Below are 16,890 nucleotides of genomic sequence, written 5' to 3'. Positions count from 1 at the left end.
GGGGAGCGGCACACCGCCGGCCGGCTCTCTCGGGGGCTGCACAGGTGTTCCTTCAGATAGATGTTCCTGGTGCATGTTGTCTCTCTCCTCCTTTATAGTCCTCTTCCACCAATCCCAACTCTGCTGCCCACACGCCGAGTACGCTGCTCTCCTGCAATCAGGAGCAGGTCCTGCTGTTTATTGGTTGAACTGGAGGCAGCTGTGTAGAAGCTGTTTCCTCCTCTCCCAGCGCCATATTGTGGGAGAGAAGATGCATAAAATAAGTCTTAATTTGAGTAACAGTCTAGTCCCAGTTGCTCCCCACAGATCCCCCTTTCTTTTTATTTTTGGTGATAATACACACCTGTCTTCGGTGCCCCGCGGCACACACTCTGCTCTGCTTGCTGGAGTTGCCCACAGGTGCTTACAAGCCCTACCAATCAGGCAAACCGAATCCGGGTCCTCTCTTCGCCATGTTGTGAGGAGGTTTTTAGGCGCTGATGCATGCCTGTGTTCAGTGCCTTGCAGCGCATGCTCTGCTCTGCTAGAACTGCCTGCAGGTGCTTACAAGCCCTACCAATTAGGCAAACCAAATCCAAGCCTTCTCATTGCCGTATTGTGGGGAGACTTATTGGTATTGATAACGTGCCTGTCTTCGGTGACCTGCAGCGGGTAAGCTGCTAGCCGCCAGCAGGTGCTTATCGTTTTACTAATCAGGCAGACCGAATCCAAGCTCTCTCATTGCCGTGTTGTGGGGAGGCCTTATTTTTCTCTATTTCTCTACCCCCAGGCATTCCTATTTCTCCTATTTTACTTCTATCTGCCAGCATTCCTATTTCTCTCATTTTACTTCTAAACTTCTGTTTCTCTTATCCCCGCGGCTTCCCGGCGCCCGCCCCGAGGCTGCTTCTCGGCACCTCGCCCCGCGGCGGCTTCCCAGCTCTGCGCGGCTTCCCGGCTTCGGCTTCGCGCGCTCCGCGGTCTCCACGCCCTTTGCGCCCGCACCATGGCCTTCGCTCCAGCCCCGCGTTTCCTACTCGCGCCCCGTGCGCTCTCCCCGTTTGTGCCCTGCGCGCTCTCTCTGCGCGCAGCGGCTTCCGCGAATCACACAGCCTAGCTCACGTTTCTGCCACCGGTATTCAGTCTAAGTTCCCCGGGCTAACCTGGCGAATTCAACCTAGCTTACGTCTGCGCCTTTCGGTTTGGCTTCCTGTCTTTTGCTCCCCGGGCTAATCTGACGGATTCCAACCTAGCTTATGCGTCTAGCTTTTCGCCTTTTGCTCCCCGGGCTGACTTGACGAATCCCAACATAGCTTACGTCTCTGCCTCAGCCTGCCCCCACGGCTTCATCCTCCCTAACATATTTTTCTCTACCCAGTATGTTTCCTAACTTTTCTTCCAACAATATCCCCCTCTCATTTCTCCTGGCTTCTCCCCACAGTCCATATCCGAGTCTAAGTTTCTTCTAGCTTTCACTTTCGCTTTCGACCTTAGAGATTTCTCCCAGCTTCCCCCTGTAGTCCGTATCCAAGTCTATGCCTAGGCTTTCGATAGCTTCTTCCGGCACCTTTTCCGTCTGGCTTTTCCATAGGCTCTTTGCTAGTCTCTCTCTCCAGTATTTTCCCACTTCTTCCCGTTTCTTCCCTCCTAGGTTTCCTATCCGAGTCACGGCACCATTATGTTGCTCCCCCTCTTCGTGGAGGAATGACACTAAACCCTGCCTAGGCTTCATATCCGAGTCACGGCACCATTATGTCACTCCCCCTCTTCGCGGAGGAACGACACAGGACCCTGCGCTGTTCTTTTGTCTGCTCGGCCCTCTCCGGGTTTGCTGCTGGTTCTTCCCGGGTTGGCTACTATCCCTTCCACCTCCGTGGAAGGGCGGTTCCCCCTGCCACTTTCCCCACTTCCGCGGGGGAGCGGCACACCGCCGGCCGGCTCTCTCGGGGGCTGCACAGGTGTTCCTTCAGATAGATGTTCCCGGTGCATGTTGTCTCTCTCCTCCTTATAGTCCTCTTCCACCAATCCCAACTCTGCTACCCACACGCCGAGTACGCTGCTCTCCTGCAATCAGGAGCAGGTCCTGCTGTTTATTGGTTGAACTGGAGGCAGCTGTGTAGAAGCTGTTTCCTCCTCTCCCAGCGCCATATTGTGGGAGAGAAGATGCATAAAATAAGTCTTAATTCGAGTAACAGTCTAGTCCCAGTTGCTCCCCACACTATGGAAGCCTTTTGTGACCACAAACTTGGTCAGTATTTGGACGAGGCCATAGGCAAAGTGGAAGTTCTCTTCTCCCTTCAGAGAAAAGTACATCCTTCTTTGATGGCCCCATCTTTCCACTGGGGTCTCACTCATAGAGCTCCTTCATATAGAATATTTTTTGCCACAGTGTCTTGGCTTTCCATCATGCACAGTCTTAACACAAGTTTATGGCTGCCATGTCCTTTGTAGTCAATTTCATTAGGAAGAAATGTTTTCATTCTCTTATGAATTTGAGTTGCAATTCCCATTCTGAAAAGAGGAGCCATGGGTCACAAAATAGATTGATCAAGAGAGTATGGGGTAGGGGGTTAGCAGAGCCCACTAACACTGCCACCTATTACTCATAAGTGAAGAAATATAACATAGTCTCCTAACCCTTGTGCCAGATGCCTGCCCCTTGTGTGATCACCCCATCTGGTAAAAATACCCTAAGGTCCAGACTCAGCAGAATTAAAATCCGAAATGCTGGTTTCAACAGTGAAATACGATATTAGTTTAGCCACAAAGCAAAACTCTGTCCCAGATGAAATTCTATATATAAAATCGGCAAAAGAAGAACTTTACAAAGTAACACAGAAAGCTATTGGCCCAGAGATTGAGCCAGGCACTTAATCCTAAACACCATGTTGCAAAGTTATCACCAAAAAATTATGAAAACTTGGGATCTATATAAATATTTGCATGCCCATATAGAATGTCTGTAATCATTATAAAGTGTCACATATGCAATGGCCAGGCCACTCTGCTATAGTTGCACACTAATACTCTAGATTTCTACAAAATCTCACAATTTGAGGGTAAATGTTCCTATTTGTGTAATGGAGGACACATTTATTTAGTGCCGTGTGCATTTGGATAATTTAGTAATTTTCTGGTTTATGGAATCACAGTTTTTTCTTTATAATAAAATAGCAAAGCTCAGCCAGCGACATGGCTCACTATGCTAATCTTCCGCCTGCAGCGCCAGCACTCCGGGTTCTAGTCCCAGGTGAGGGGACCGGATTCTGTCCCGGTTGCCCCTCTTCCAGTCCAGCTCTCTGCAGTGACCCGGGAGGGCAGAGGAGGATGGCCCAAGTGCTTGGGCCCTGCACCCGCATGGGAGACCAGGAGGAAGCACCTGGCTCCTGGCTTCGGATCAGCGCAGTGCGCCGGCTGCAGAGCACTGGCCGTAGCGGCCATTTGAGGGGTGAACCAACGAAAAATGAAGACCTTCCTCTCTGTCTCTCTCTCTGTCTAACTCTGCCTGTCCAAAAAAAAAAAAAAAAAATAGCAAAGCTCAAATTACTTTTGAGTGTATCACATTTTTATTGCGACATAGTTTACAAAACATGAGATGCAGTTCTTAAGTGTTCAATCTGATAAGTTTTTTTTAAAAGATTTATGTATTTTATTTGAGAGTCAGAGTTACACAGAGAGAAAAGGAAAGGAAGAGAGAGAGATAAAGGTCTTCCACCCACTGGTACACCCTCCAATTGGCCACAGTGACCAGAGCTGTGCCAATCTGAAGCCAGGAGCCAGGAGCTTCTTCCAGGTCTCCCACATGGGTGCAGGGGCCCAAGGACTTGGGCCATCTTCCACTGCTTTCCCAAGCCATAGCAGAGATCTGGATCAGAAGTGGAGCAGCCTGGACTTGAACTGGCACCATTTAGGATGCCGGCACTGCAGGCGGCAACTTTACCCATTACACCACAGTGCTGGCCCCTAATCTGATGCATTTTGACAACTAAATATGGCTATATAACCACGACTCAACACAAGATACACAACATCACCCCAGAGAGTTCATATCTGCTTCCAGTGGATTTCTCTCCCTGGAAGTCACCACTTTCTGTATTCGATCACCACAGGTTAGTTTTGAGTGTTCTAGACTCTGTATAAGTGGAATTGTCCAGGACACAATCTTTTGGGACTATTTCTTTTACTTCTTGCTTTGTCTATAAAATGCGTCGATATGGTTGAGTATCAATAGTTGTTTCCTTGACTGAATGGTTCTGTGCATGCTTAAAAAGTTCTCTTCATACAGTGATTTGCTCATAGACAGAACACACTTTAAGAATGTGAAATCTCTACCGAAACATGATTTTTTCTGTGTGATTTTTCATTGAGCTAGAGTTTTCAGGTGATAAACACCCATATGAAATGAGCCTATCAATGGCATGGGGGACAGTCCTTCCTTTTTCATTTTCTTTGGTTTCTCAAAAGGCTTTTTAAAATTATTTCAAAAACACAGACACAAAACTTGTAAATGTTTTAGCTATTTAGTATCGCCTCACTATCAGGATCATTGGGTTTTCTTTGTTATTATTATTTATTTATTTATTTTAAAGTCAGAGTTACAGAGAGAGGGAGAGACACAGAGAGAGGTCTTGCATCCGCTGGTTCACTCCCCAGATGGCTGCCTCGGCCGGAGCTGCGCCGATCCAAAGCCAGGAGCTTCCTTCAGGTCTCCCATGCTGGTGCAGGGGCCCAAGGACTTGGGCCATCTTCTACTGCTTTCCCAGGCCATAGCAGAGAGCTGGATCAGAAGTGGAGCAGCCGAGTCTTGAACCGGTGCCCATATGGGATGCTGCACTGCACGTGGCGGCTTTACCTGCTAAGCCACAGCGCCGGCCCCTTGTAGCTTTACTCTTTACAGATCTTTTGTGCATTGTATTCTTTCTGTCTCTAATCCTCATCTTCCATTTCCCCACCCTTCAGAGAGCCCCCACTTCCCATCCTGCATCATCAGAACTGGTTTTGCCTTCTGCGATATGTTCAGTGGCTTTTCGATGCTCTCCTACCATCATACACCTCTGTTTCTCAAAGCATTAACCGAAGGTGCTGTTTGTTTATTTGTATTATTAGATTTATAAGTATTTTATTACCCCCAGTTGCCCTTACTGGAGTACCACACTATGAGAAGATGGTTGTAGAACCGAGGCTGATTTTACTCACTGTCATCTCTATCTTCTCTCTCTCTTTCTTTCTCTTTCTATAAGGGGTCTTCAAAAAGTTCATGGAAAATGAGTACCACAAAGAACTTAAGTATGGATATTAAGATATTTAGCATGAAAGTGAACTATCTTTTAATTCCATTTTCCATTTTGAGTGCTCTTGTATGATATAGATTAGATGAATAAATGATAGAACACCACAGAGATCAACATTACTGAGTTATCAACAGGAATGGAGAAAGGTTTTATCTTACGTTTGTTCACAGAAGCACAAGAACACTGAAGAAGCCTTTTCTCTTATTTCTGTTACTCCACAGGTTTCCTCCTTTCATTTAAATTTCTCTGTTTGCTGACCTCACACAACCACAGCTTGGTGTGCAGCTTCCCAACATGTAAAACCTATGCCACAATGAAAGCTCTCTGAAGTTCACCAGCATCTCAATTTTGCTTAGCCCATAGATCTCTCATTTCTTACTGTCTGAGATCTTTCCACAACAGTTAACACCATCTGCAGCCTTTCCTTTTTTTTAAACTATTACAAAATCAACGATGGGGGCCCATGTTATGGTGCAGCAGAGTGCCAGTTCCAGCGCCAACTGCTCTGCTTCTGACCCAGTTCTCGAATGCACCTGGGAAGGCAGCGGAGGGTAGCCCAGGTACTTGGACAGGAGACCTGGATGGAGTTTGGTTTCTGACATCTGCCTGCTGCCTGGCCCAGCCCCAGCTGTCATAGCCATTTGGAGAGTGAACCAACAGATGGAAGATCTCTTTCTCTTTCCTTTCTCTGTCACTCTGCTTTCAAATAAATAAAATAAATATTTTAAAAGTTATGGTAAAATTCGTATACCATAGAATATACTCTCAAGCATTTTTTAGAGAAAATGAACCTTACCTGTAACTCATATTCTCATGAAAACCATGTTATGTTAGGAATTAACCCAGCAAAACACCACTGCCTTCCTTTTAATGCTTTCTCTTTTTTTCAAAAATTTTATTTATCTATTTTTATGTGAAAGGCAATGAGACAGAGATCTTCCATCTGCTGGTTCACTCCACAAATCCCTGCCACAGCCGGCGCTGGGCCAAGTGGAAGCCAGAGGCCTAAAACTCAACCTGGGTCTCTTACATGGGTTGCAGGGACCCAAGTACATGGGCCACCCTCTCCAGTCTCCAAGAGTATACATAAGCAAGAAGCTGGATTGGGAGTAGAGCTGGGACTTAAATCTTGGTACTCGGATATGGGATTCAAGCATTGCAAGCAGTGTTTAAATCAGTATGCCAGATGCCTGCCCCTATCTTCTTTGTTGTCTATTGATTCCATCATGTAGAAATAATATAGAGTTAGAATCAGGGGATGGTTAGAGGAGTGATATTTGAGCAAAACAAGGATACTGTGTAAAATAACTGTATTTGAATTTATTATGTTATTAATTTAAATATAATAACATTTACATTAACTCATAGACTCATGGAATTAAGTGAGATATAGATGTATGTATCATAAAGTCCATTTCAAACATTTTATAGGTAAAGAAGCTCAGGCCGAGGGGGAAAATACAATTTGTCCAAGGTTGCACACCCCGCTGGAATTAGAACTCATCTTTTCATAAATCTGAAGTGCTAGTCTTGCCATTTTGAATGGTAAGAAAGATCTTAGGTGTTTAAATCTTAACTGAAAAGTGATCCCTGTTAGGAATTTGGAAAACATTATGCTGAGTGAAATAAGCCAATCCCATAGGGATAAATACCACTTGTTCTCCTTGATAGGTGACAACTAACTGAGCACCAAAAAGGAAACCTATTAAAGTGAAATGAACACTATGAGAAACGGTGACTTGATCAGCCCTCACCCAGACTGTTGATGAGCAACTTAATATGTTATCCCTCTTAGTATTTTTTTTTGTTTGTTCTACTTAATACTTTTGGTTGAACACTGTAATCAATACACAATTCTTCTTAAGTGCTGAAACTTAACTGAAAAGTGATCGCTGTTAAATATAAGAGTGGGAATAAGAGAGGGAAGAGATGTGCAATTCGGGACATGCTCAAGCTGACTTACCTCAAACGGTAGACTTAGAAACATACCAGGGGATTCCAATTCAATCCCATTAAGGTGGCATGTACCAATGCCATCTCACTAGTCCCAGTGATCAATTTCTGTTCACAATTGATCATAATGATAGGACTAAGAACCAAAGGGATCACATAAACAAGAATAGTGTCTGCAAATACTAGCTGATAGAATAAAAAAGGGAGAGAATGATCCAACATGGGAAGTGAGATACACAGCAGACCCATAGAATGGCAGATGTCCTAAACAGCACTCTGGCCTCAGAATCAGCCCTTAAGGCATGCGGATCCGGCTGAAAAGCCCATGAGAGTATTTCAGGCATGGAAAGCCAAGACACTCTGGGCGGGGGGGTGGGGTGGGGCGGAACCTAAATGAAAGATCTCCACGAGTGAGATCCCAGTGGAAAGAACAGGTCATCAAAGAAGGAGGTACCTTTCTCTGAAGGGAGGAGAGAACTTCCACTTTGACCATGGCCTTGTCTAAAAATTATCAGAGTCAGTGAACTCAGGGGGCTTCCATAGCCTTGGCAGCTCATGACAAGAGCCTAGGGTGATTACTGATGCCATAAACAAGAGTGTGAATTTGTTAAGTCAACAACAGGAGTCACTGTGCACTTACTCCTCATGTAGGATCTTTGTCCTTAGTGTGCTGTACATTGAGATTTAACGCTATAACTAGTACTCAAACAGTATTTTTCACTTTATGTTTCTGTGTGGGAGCAAACTGTTGAAATCTTTACTTAATGTATGCTAAACTGATCTTCTGTATATAAAGAGAATCGAAAATGAATCTTGATGTGAATGGAAGGGGAGAGGGAGTGGGAAAGGAGAGGGTTGCGGGTGGGAGGGACGTTATGGGGGGGGGCCATTGTAATCCATAAGCTGTACTTTGGAAATTTATATTCATTAAATAAAAATTAAAAAAAAAAAACAATTCAAACTTCTGGAAAATTGTTGGCCATGCCACTGAGAGGTTGGGTGATTGCAGTCATGGCCTTATTTAGCACCAACCAATGGTTTTCATCTCATTCAATTTCCTCTCTTTTTCTTAACCATAATTAAGTGTATGTACAGCCTCGAATTGTAAATGCATTTATATTGTTGTTTACCCAATCTCCAGACACTTTCATCTTGCAAAACTGAACTCTAGAACCATTAAACATCTCCCCAGTTCCCCTGTCCCCAGCCCAAGCAACCAATGTTCTACTTTCCGCCTCTGTGAATTTCACTTCTCCAGATATCTCATATAAGTGTTTGTGTTCTCTCCTTTCTGTTTGGAATTCTTTTGTGTTTTGCCTTCCATGACTCCAGGCTGTTCTCTCTCAATTTCCTCATTGGCCACTTCTCACATTTCCTTTCCTTCCTGGGACTTCCTTTCCTGTGATAGTTTGAGTTTCTCCAACACATAGACTCTATGACAAGAATTGGAGAATGGGTAACCTCTTTTCAAAGATGTTTCAAGTAAACAACCACTTGAGGGGAAGTCAGACAAGAAAGAAAAAAGTTTATGAAATATAAATATCAATATTCAAAGTTTATGAAATATCAATAAATAGTGCATTGTAGGCAACTGGAGTTCAGTGCTGGGGACGTTCAGAGCGACAACATAGGACACAGTTCAGCTGTCTCAGCTGAGTAGGAAGGAGGCTAGGGTATCTCTCTGCCAGCAACTTGCAGTCCCATTGGCTGAGAGCTCTTTTTTTTTAAAAGATTTATTTTATTTATTTGAAAATCAGAGTTACATAGAGAGGTAGAGACAGAGAGAGATCTTCCATCTGCTGGTTCATTCTCCAGATGGCTGCAACAGCCAGAGTTGTGCCCATCTGAAGCCAGGAGCCAGGAGCTTCTTCCAGGTCTTCCACATGGGTGCAGGGGCCCAAGAATTTGGGCCATCTTCCACCACTATCCCAGCAGATGGCTGTATCAGAACAGGAGCAGCCGGGACTAGAACCGGCGCCCATAGGGGACGCCGGTGCTTCAGGCCAGGGCTTTAACCTGCTGCGCCACAGCGCTGGTCCTGACTGAGAGCTGTTTATAGGGGGCATTTGCAGCCTGCCCACTGCCTAGACAACTGTGTTCCCTAGAGAGAATGATCTCAGGTGGAGGGTGCAGGTGGTAGCAGAGGAGAAACCAGGGGCACTAAAAGTATTGTCTAATGTCCCCACTCCTCCCTTGCCCTGCTTATCCTACATACGGTCTCAGCAGATGTATCTCACCCTCTGGCCCAGTTTTTCTCCTTATCTGAATACTGGACATCTGCCTCTGGGGGGAGCTTATGAACTCTCCAAAATCACCAACTCCGTTCCTCCTTCTCTAGTTCTAACTCTGGCTAACAATGCCCTCCACTTGGCCACTGTTCATCTTTTGACATTGATTAATAGAACTATGAGTGCCTTAGCCCTGCCCAGTCTCCTGGGCCAGAAATCTATCTCCTTGGAGTCTGCCCTCACCATCACTTCACATGGTTAATCTGCGATTAAGTCTTGTCAAGTCTAATTTCTTTCAAGCTCTAATCCATGTCCTCCATCGCCACTGTTATTTTCTTAGTTCTTATCATCTCTCATCTGGATCTTTGCCATATTCTCCTGCCTTGTTCTCCTCCTGCCTACAATTTAAACTGCACCCAGCTGTGCTCTTTGTAGCAGGGAGCGTGCCCTTCTTCAACTGTGAATGAGGTTGCATCCCTCATCTCTAAGTTCTTCTAATGATGTTAGAATGTTGCAGGCATCTTTAAACTCTGTTTACCAATTACAGAGAGGCAGTGTTTCCTCTTTTCCTGGTTTCTGGATAAAGTGTTAAACAATAGAAGTTTACCATTTCTTAAATATTTGAGAGGTTATCCTTAGAAAACAGCTGAATCAGGGTGTCTTAGAAGAGATCTTTGACAAGTGCTTTCCATTCTTTCATACTTGCTGCTCCATTGAAATTCTAATTTGATTATTTTGTGGTTTATATTTTTCTAAGAGTTTGTCATCTAGGTAGTCAAACTCATAGAGTAATTAATGATATTCTTTATTATGTTAAATTCTGTTGTATGCATATTCTTTCTCCTTTATTTGCAAATTTCTCCTCTCTTCCCTTCAGTCTGATCAGCATCCTGCCTTTCTTTTTTGACAGGCAGAGTGGACAGTGAGAGAGAGAGACAGAAAGATCTTCCTTTTCCGTTGGTTCACCCCCCAGTGGCCGCCGCGGCTGGCGCACTGCGACTGGTGCACTGTGGCCGGCACACCGCGCTGATCCGAAGCCAGGAGCCAGGTGCTTCCTCTGGTCTCCCATGCGGGTGCAGGGCCCAAGCACTTGGGCCATCCTCCACTGCACTCCCAGGCCACAGCAGAGAGCTGGACTGGAAGAGGAGCAACCGGGACAGAATCTGGCGCCCAGCTGGGACTAGAACCTGGGGTGGCAGCACCGCAGGCAGAGGATTAGCCTATTGAGCCACTGCACCGGCCCATCCTGCCTTTCTTATTAAGCTTTTCAAAGAATTAGCTTTTGGTTTTACTGAATTATTGCTACTTGCTGTTGTTTTGATTGTTCACAATTTCATGGGTGTCTGCCATTATCTTAATACAGCTCTTGGTGACTGGATTGTCTCTCCAACTGTTTTCCCATATTTTTCTTCAAATGCTTAGCTTACTTCTTTTTTTGCCATTTGTAGTTTCTTGATATATGCGTTTTACATCTAACATGCATAATGTACACACTCAGTATACACTTTCCTATAGGTACTATCTTCATGTCCCTCAGACTTGATGTGTGGTTTTTCATTACCACTCATTTATAAATGCCTCTTTAAATTTAGATGAATTGTAGAGTAGGGGAATGGCAGGGTGAGCGAATGTCTTACATTCCCATACACTGTGGAAGAAGGGATCCCTTCTGAGGTGGATTCAAAGAGAGCAAAGCAAGGAGATTATAAGACAGACTGAAAGCTAACATAGCACTTTCTTTTATGCAATCCATTTCATTCATTATAAGCAGTGTCTTGGTCTATTCTCAATCCTTAGCCCTGAATAAAGATGACGGGTGGGTGATTCTAATTCCAGGATTATCTGCTTGTTCAGAGATAAAATTCGTGAGACTTTTTTACCTCTACTGTTAAAAAGAGAATTAAAGCATACAAGTATATTTTATCAAATAATATCACAGGAACCCAAGTACGTGAGCCATCACTGCTGCCTCCCAGGGTGTGCATTAGCAGGAAGCTGGCATCAGAAGCAGAGCAAGGATTTGAACCCAGCACCCTGATGCAGTTCTCAGGTGTCCAAAGCAGCATCTTAACCACTATTCCAAATACCCACCCCTCATTACTTATTTTTTTATTAGACAGGTAGAGTTATAGACAGTGAGAGAAAGAGACAGAGAGAAAGGTCTTCCTTCTGTTGGTTTACTCCGCAATGGCTACTACGGCTGGCACACTGCGCCAATCCGAAGCCAGGAGCTTGGTACTTCCTCCTGGTCTCCCATGCAGGTGCAGGGACCCAAGCACTTGGACCATCCTCCACTGCCTTCCCAGGCCACAGCAGAGAGCTGGACTGGAAGAGGAGCAACCGGAACTAGTACCTGGTGCCCCAACCGGGACTAGAACACGGGATGCTGGCGGCGCAGGCAGAGGATTAGCCAAGTGAGCCACAGCACCAGCCCACTTATTTGTCTTGAATATAGTGCCCTTACCAGACCTTATCTTATAAATGTCACATTGTTTTTATTGCAATTAAAAAATTAAATTATATGCTAGCTGTCAAATCAATTTTTTTTAGCAGTTTATGCTTTTCTTTTAAGTTGCACACATAAAGAAAGTTTGAATACAATATCTAATGATTTTTAAGAAATTATTTTGGCATCAACACTGTGGCATCATGAGTTAAGTTGCTGCCTGGAAGGCTGGCATCCCATATGGGGGTGCCTATTTGAGTCCCAGCTGCTCCACTTCCAATTCAATTCCCTGCTGATAGCCTGGGAAAGCAGAAGATATCCCAAGTGCTTGGGCCCCTTCCATCCACATGGAAGACTCATATGAAGCTCCTTGCTTCAACCCGGGCCAGCCTCAGCCATTTGTGGCCATTTGGAGAGTGAACCAGTGGATGCAAGATCTCTCTCTATCTTTGTTTCTCCCTCTCTCTCTAACTCTACCTTTCAAATAAATAAACCAAATCTTTTAAAAATTATTTTTAATATAAGCCTTAAGTCATATCTCTCAAGAACAGAGTAGCAAAATATCACACACATAAGTAAACATATAAATATATATTTCAAAGTATTCCTTACCTCACAAATAATTTATAATTTTAGCTGTAGTACATAATTACAAATTAAATATAGTGGGAAAAACATATTGTTTCATTATCTTACTTTTATAAATACATAAAATTGACCTTTTTTTAAACCATACTTTTAGTAAGGCACCTCCTTAAAGATACATTCTGTAAGGTGGATCTTTCCATATGCATCACAATAGCTCTTTGTATTGCTGTCCCTTTTTTTGTGACAGATAAAATGAATCAGGATACTGGTTTTCAAAATGAAAGTCTCCCTTTTCCAATGAGATCACTTAGGGAACTTTTCTGCTTCTTGATCTGTAATTCTGAGAGTCTGATTAACAAGTGTATTTAAAAGTGTATGTAACACCTCAAGACATTTTTAAAAACATTTTATTTACAAAGATGTATATTTTTTTAAAAATATTTATTTATTTATGTGAAAGGCAGAGTTACAGAGAGGGAGGAAAGACAGAGAAAGATCTTCCATCTGTTGGTTCACTCCCCAAATGGCTGCCACGGCTGGAGCTGGGCCGGTCCAAAGCTAGGAGTCAGGAGCTTCTCCCAGGTCTCTCATGTGGATGCAGGGGCCCAAGCACTTGAGCCATCTAACAGTGCTTTTCAAGGCACATTTACAGGGAGCTGAATTGGAAGTGGAGAAGCTGGGATGCGAACTGGTGCCCATATGAGATGCCAGCACTGCAGATGGTGGCTTTACCTGCTGTGCCACAGTGCCACCCCTCTCATCTCAATTTTCATGACTCTTCTCCTGAAACTCAAATTTCTTGTAATTGTTAGCTATTTCTATTAAGAGAAATCATTCAAAACTTTAGCTTTTCATACATGCTAGAGAATTCTTTAATCAGCCATCTTGTGTGTCCAGTCCAGTGAACTCTGTGTTGATGGCAATGTTCTATATGGTAATTGTATGAAATGGCAGCTCCTAGTCTCATGTGTCTATCAAGCACATGAAATATGGCCAGTGAAAATAATCACTGAATTTTAAATTATAAAACTTTACTTAAAATGAATTAATTTAGAATTTACATAGGTATGCACATCATGGCCACCACACAGGACAGAGCCACTTCTGCATAAAGTACCTTTGCTTGATTCACTGTTACTCTTCATTAGGATCCAGACCTCTGAAGTTAAATGTTAACTTCTAGAAAACTGCTAAGCTGCAAATGATTGCTGTCATGTGCTACAGGATAATAAAATAGTTTTACAGCCCTGCAGCACATTAAGCAGTTTTGAGTTTGATTCACAGTCTTATTTCAACATTCTTTCTTTCCCTAACAAACATTGTACTTTGGTCTTCTTAACTCTGTTTTTAAACAGCTTTACTATTCTGTTTTTTTTTTTTTCTACCACTAATGAGTATCTGCTATTGACGCCTGTTCCATATATGCGTCAGGAAGCAGTGCTTTTGAAGTTTTTAAAAATGATGTCTTGATATTGCTTCCTATCTGAAATCATTTCAAATTTACTGAGTTCAGTTGGCTTCACAGTCTGCTCTTGGTTATGATCTAGAAGTAACTTCTAATTACTTTGCTGGGTTTAGAACCCAGTTTTCTTTTCCAAAAAAATAAAAATATTTGTTTGAAAGAGTGACAGAGAGAGAGGGAAAGACAGGCAGAAAGAAAGAGAGAGAACTCTTCCATCCCTGATTCATTAACTTAATGGCCCATTAGCTGGGGCTAGGCCAGGCAGAAGCCAGGAGCCAGGAACTCCATCCAGGAGCCAGGAACTCCATCCTGACTCCCAAGTGGCTAGCAGGGGGCCAAGTGCTTGGTCCGTCTTTTACTGCCTTTCCAGAAACATTAGCAGGAAGCTGGATTGGAAGCCAGGACAGGAACTGGCGCTCCAGTACGGGATACAGGCCTCGTAAGCGGCAGCCTAACCAACTGCATGCAACGCAGCCCGCTTGCCCTATATCTCCAATTCCCTGTTTTTTATTTGCTGAAGGAAAGAATGTGGATTTTAGAGTCAGATAAGAGTGGATTAAAACTTCAGCTCTGCTTCTTCTATCACTGAACAAAGTTATAATGATACAAATAAATTGAACTACCTAATAAGCTTGCTGTGAAGAACAAATGAAGTATCATAATACTGTGTTCAGCGCAGTGCCTAGCAGTTTTGTTGGATGAAAATTCACTGCTTTGCTCAAGTTTCCAGCCCTCTCCACTCTCCCTAGGCTTACTGTCCTCTTACCTTGCAGCCTGCCCCACTCCAAAAGCTGCCTTCTGTTCCCCATGTTTTGCTGTATGGCAATCACTGAAGCCACTCTTATGGGCTAAACGTGTTCCCCCAAACTTCATGTTGAAGAATAGAGGTGAAACTATTAAAGCTGTAAACTGCAAAGACAAAACTGGAACTTTGATATCTAAAGAATTTCGGCAAAACTACCATTTGGTCAGTAAAAGGGTCAAAGAGAGAAACAGTGTGAACACAAAATAAAAGCTTATAACAAATCTGAAGAGTTATCTAGGTCTGGCTCAGCATATGAACTCAGTGACTCATGGATTGTTCTAAGAGGCTATTATGAGAGCCAGCACTGTGAAGTAGCAGTTAAAGCCACTGCCTGCAGTGCCGGCATCCCATATGGGCACTGGTTTGAGTCCCAGCTGCTCCACTTCCCATCCAGCTCTCTGCTATGGCCCGGGAAAGCTGCAGAAGATGGCCCAAGTGCTTGGGCCCCTGCACCCACATAGGAGACCTGGAAGAAGCTCCTGGCTCCTGGCTTCTGGCTTCGAATCTGTGCAGTTCCATCCGTTGTGGCCAAATGGGGTGTGAACCAGCCAATGGAGGGTCTCTCTCTCTCTCTCTCTCTCTCTTTCTCTTTCTCTGCCTCTCCTCTTTCTGTAACTCTTTCAAATAAATAAATCTTTTTTAAAAAAGAGGATATTGTGTTTGTTCACTATGGCTGACAGACTATGCACAGTTTTATAACTTAACGTGACCCTTATATTTCTCAAATGTCTACAGATTGGCTAGGTAGACCCGCTGATTTGGGTTTGGGTCACTTGTAAGAACCTGGTCCACTGGCAGGTCTGCTTGAGGCTGGCAGGTGTAGTGTGCCTGGAAAACTCATATCTCTTTTGTGGTTCTCTCATTCTTTCACAAGTTAGTTCAGGCTAGTTGTTAGTGGTCCCCATAAAAAATAACCAATAGAAGACAGCTAAATCTCTTACTTACCAGGCTCAAAACATGTACATCACTTTTGCTTAATTCTATTAGCCAAAGCCAATCCCAAGGAAATCTTTTGATAGAAAGATTGGCAAAGTCACCATGGAAAGGGGATGGATTCAGCAAATGGTAGAGAATTATAACCATTTTGGAATTTACTGAATTATGAGCAGTGTATATATTTTGATGATTTTTTAAATCTTGTGCTTTGTTTTCTGTCTCAGTTTTTTTCTTAATATTCCTTTATATATATATATATATATATATATATATATATATATATATATTCTCAGAGGCAAATGTGCTTCAAAATGCAATATGTAGGGGCCAGCGCCATGGCACAGTAGGTTAATCTTCCACCTATGGCACTGGCATCCCATATGGGCACCGGTTCTAGTTCCAGCTGCTCCTCTTCCAATCCAGCTCTCTGCTATGGCCTGGGAAAGCAGCAGAAGATGGCCCAAGTCCTTGGGCCCCTGCACCTGTGTGGGAGACGGGTGAAGCTCCAGGCTTCGGATCAGCATACCTCCTGCCATTGCAGCCATTTGGGAAGTGAATCAACGGACGGAAGATCTCTCTCTCTGTCTCTCCCTCTCACTGTAGCTCTACCTCTCAAATAAAATAAATAAAATCATTTTTTTAATATATATTTTTAATTTTTGACAGGCAGAGTGGACAGTGAGAGAAAGAGACAGAGAGAAAGGTCTTCCTTTGCCGTTGGTTCACCCTCCAATGGCTGCTGCGGCCGGCGCACCGCGCTGATCCGATGGCAGGAGCCAGGTACTTATCCTGGTCTCCCATGGGGTGCAGGGCCCAAGCACCTGGGCCATCCTCCACTGCACTCCCGGGCCACAGCAGAGAGCTGGCCTGGAAGAGGGGCAACCGGGACAGAATCCGGCGCCCCGACCGGGACTAGAACCCGGTGTGCCGGCGCGGCAAGGCGGAGGATTAGCCTAGTGAGCTGCGGCGCCAGTGTAAAATCTTTTTAAAAAATGCAATATGTAGAAAATCAGCCACTACGTGAATGGAATTTTCATTCCATTCAGTGTCCACCTAATGCAAATAGTTATTTTAAGCATATCAGTGTTGCCAACAGATAAATATGGTGTTCATTTTCAAAGAGGAAATGAGGCTTTGATAATTTCAGGGGAGAAGAACCATCTAGGGCTTCAGTGAGAGTGAGGGCAGAGGGAAATTTTCCC

General features: G+C 44.0%; 1 pseudogene; it reads right to left on the bottom strand.

The window, feature by feature from the left end:
- The window catches only part of LOC127491107 (actin-related protein 2/3 complex subunit 1A-like), a 91,719-nt pseudogene that overhangs the window by 12,144 nt on the left and 62,685 nt on the right, over positions 1-16,890 (bottom strand).

The sequence above is a fragment of the Oryctolagus cuniculus genome, chromosome 11, assembly GCF_051225735.1.
Source record: "Oryctolagus cuniculus isolate XC-2025 breed Fujian yellow rabbit chromosome 11, ASM5122573v1, whole genome shotgun sequence".
NCBI classification, from domain to species: Eukaryota; Metazoa; Chordata; class Mammalia; order Lagomorpha; family Leporidae; genus Oryctolagus; species Oryctolagus cuniculus.
The sequence above is the reverse complement of the archived record's forward strand: the minus strand, read 5'-3'. Positions and strand labels throughout refer to the sequence as shown.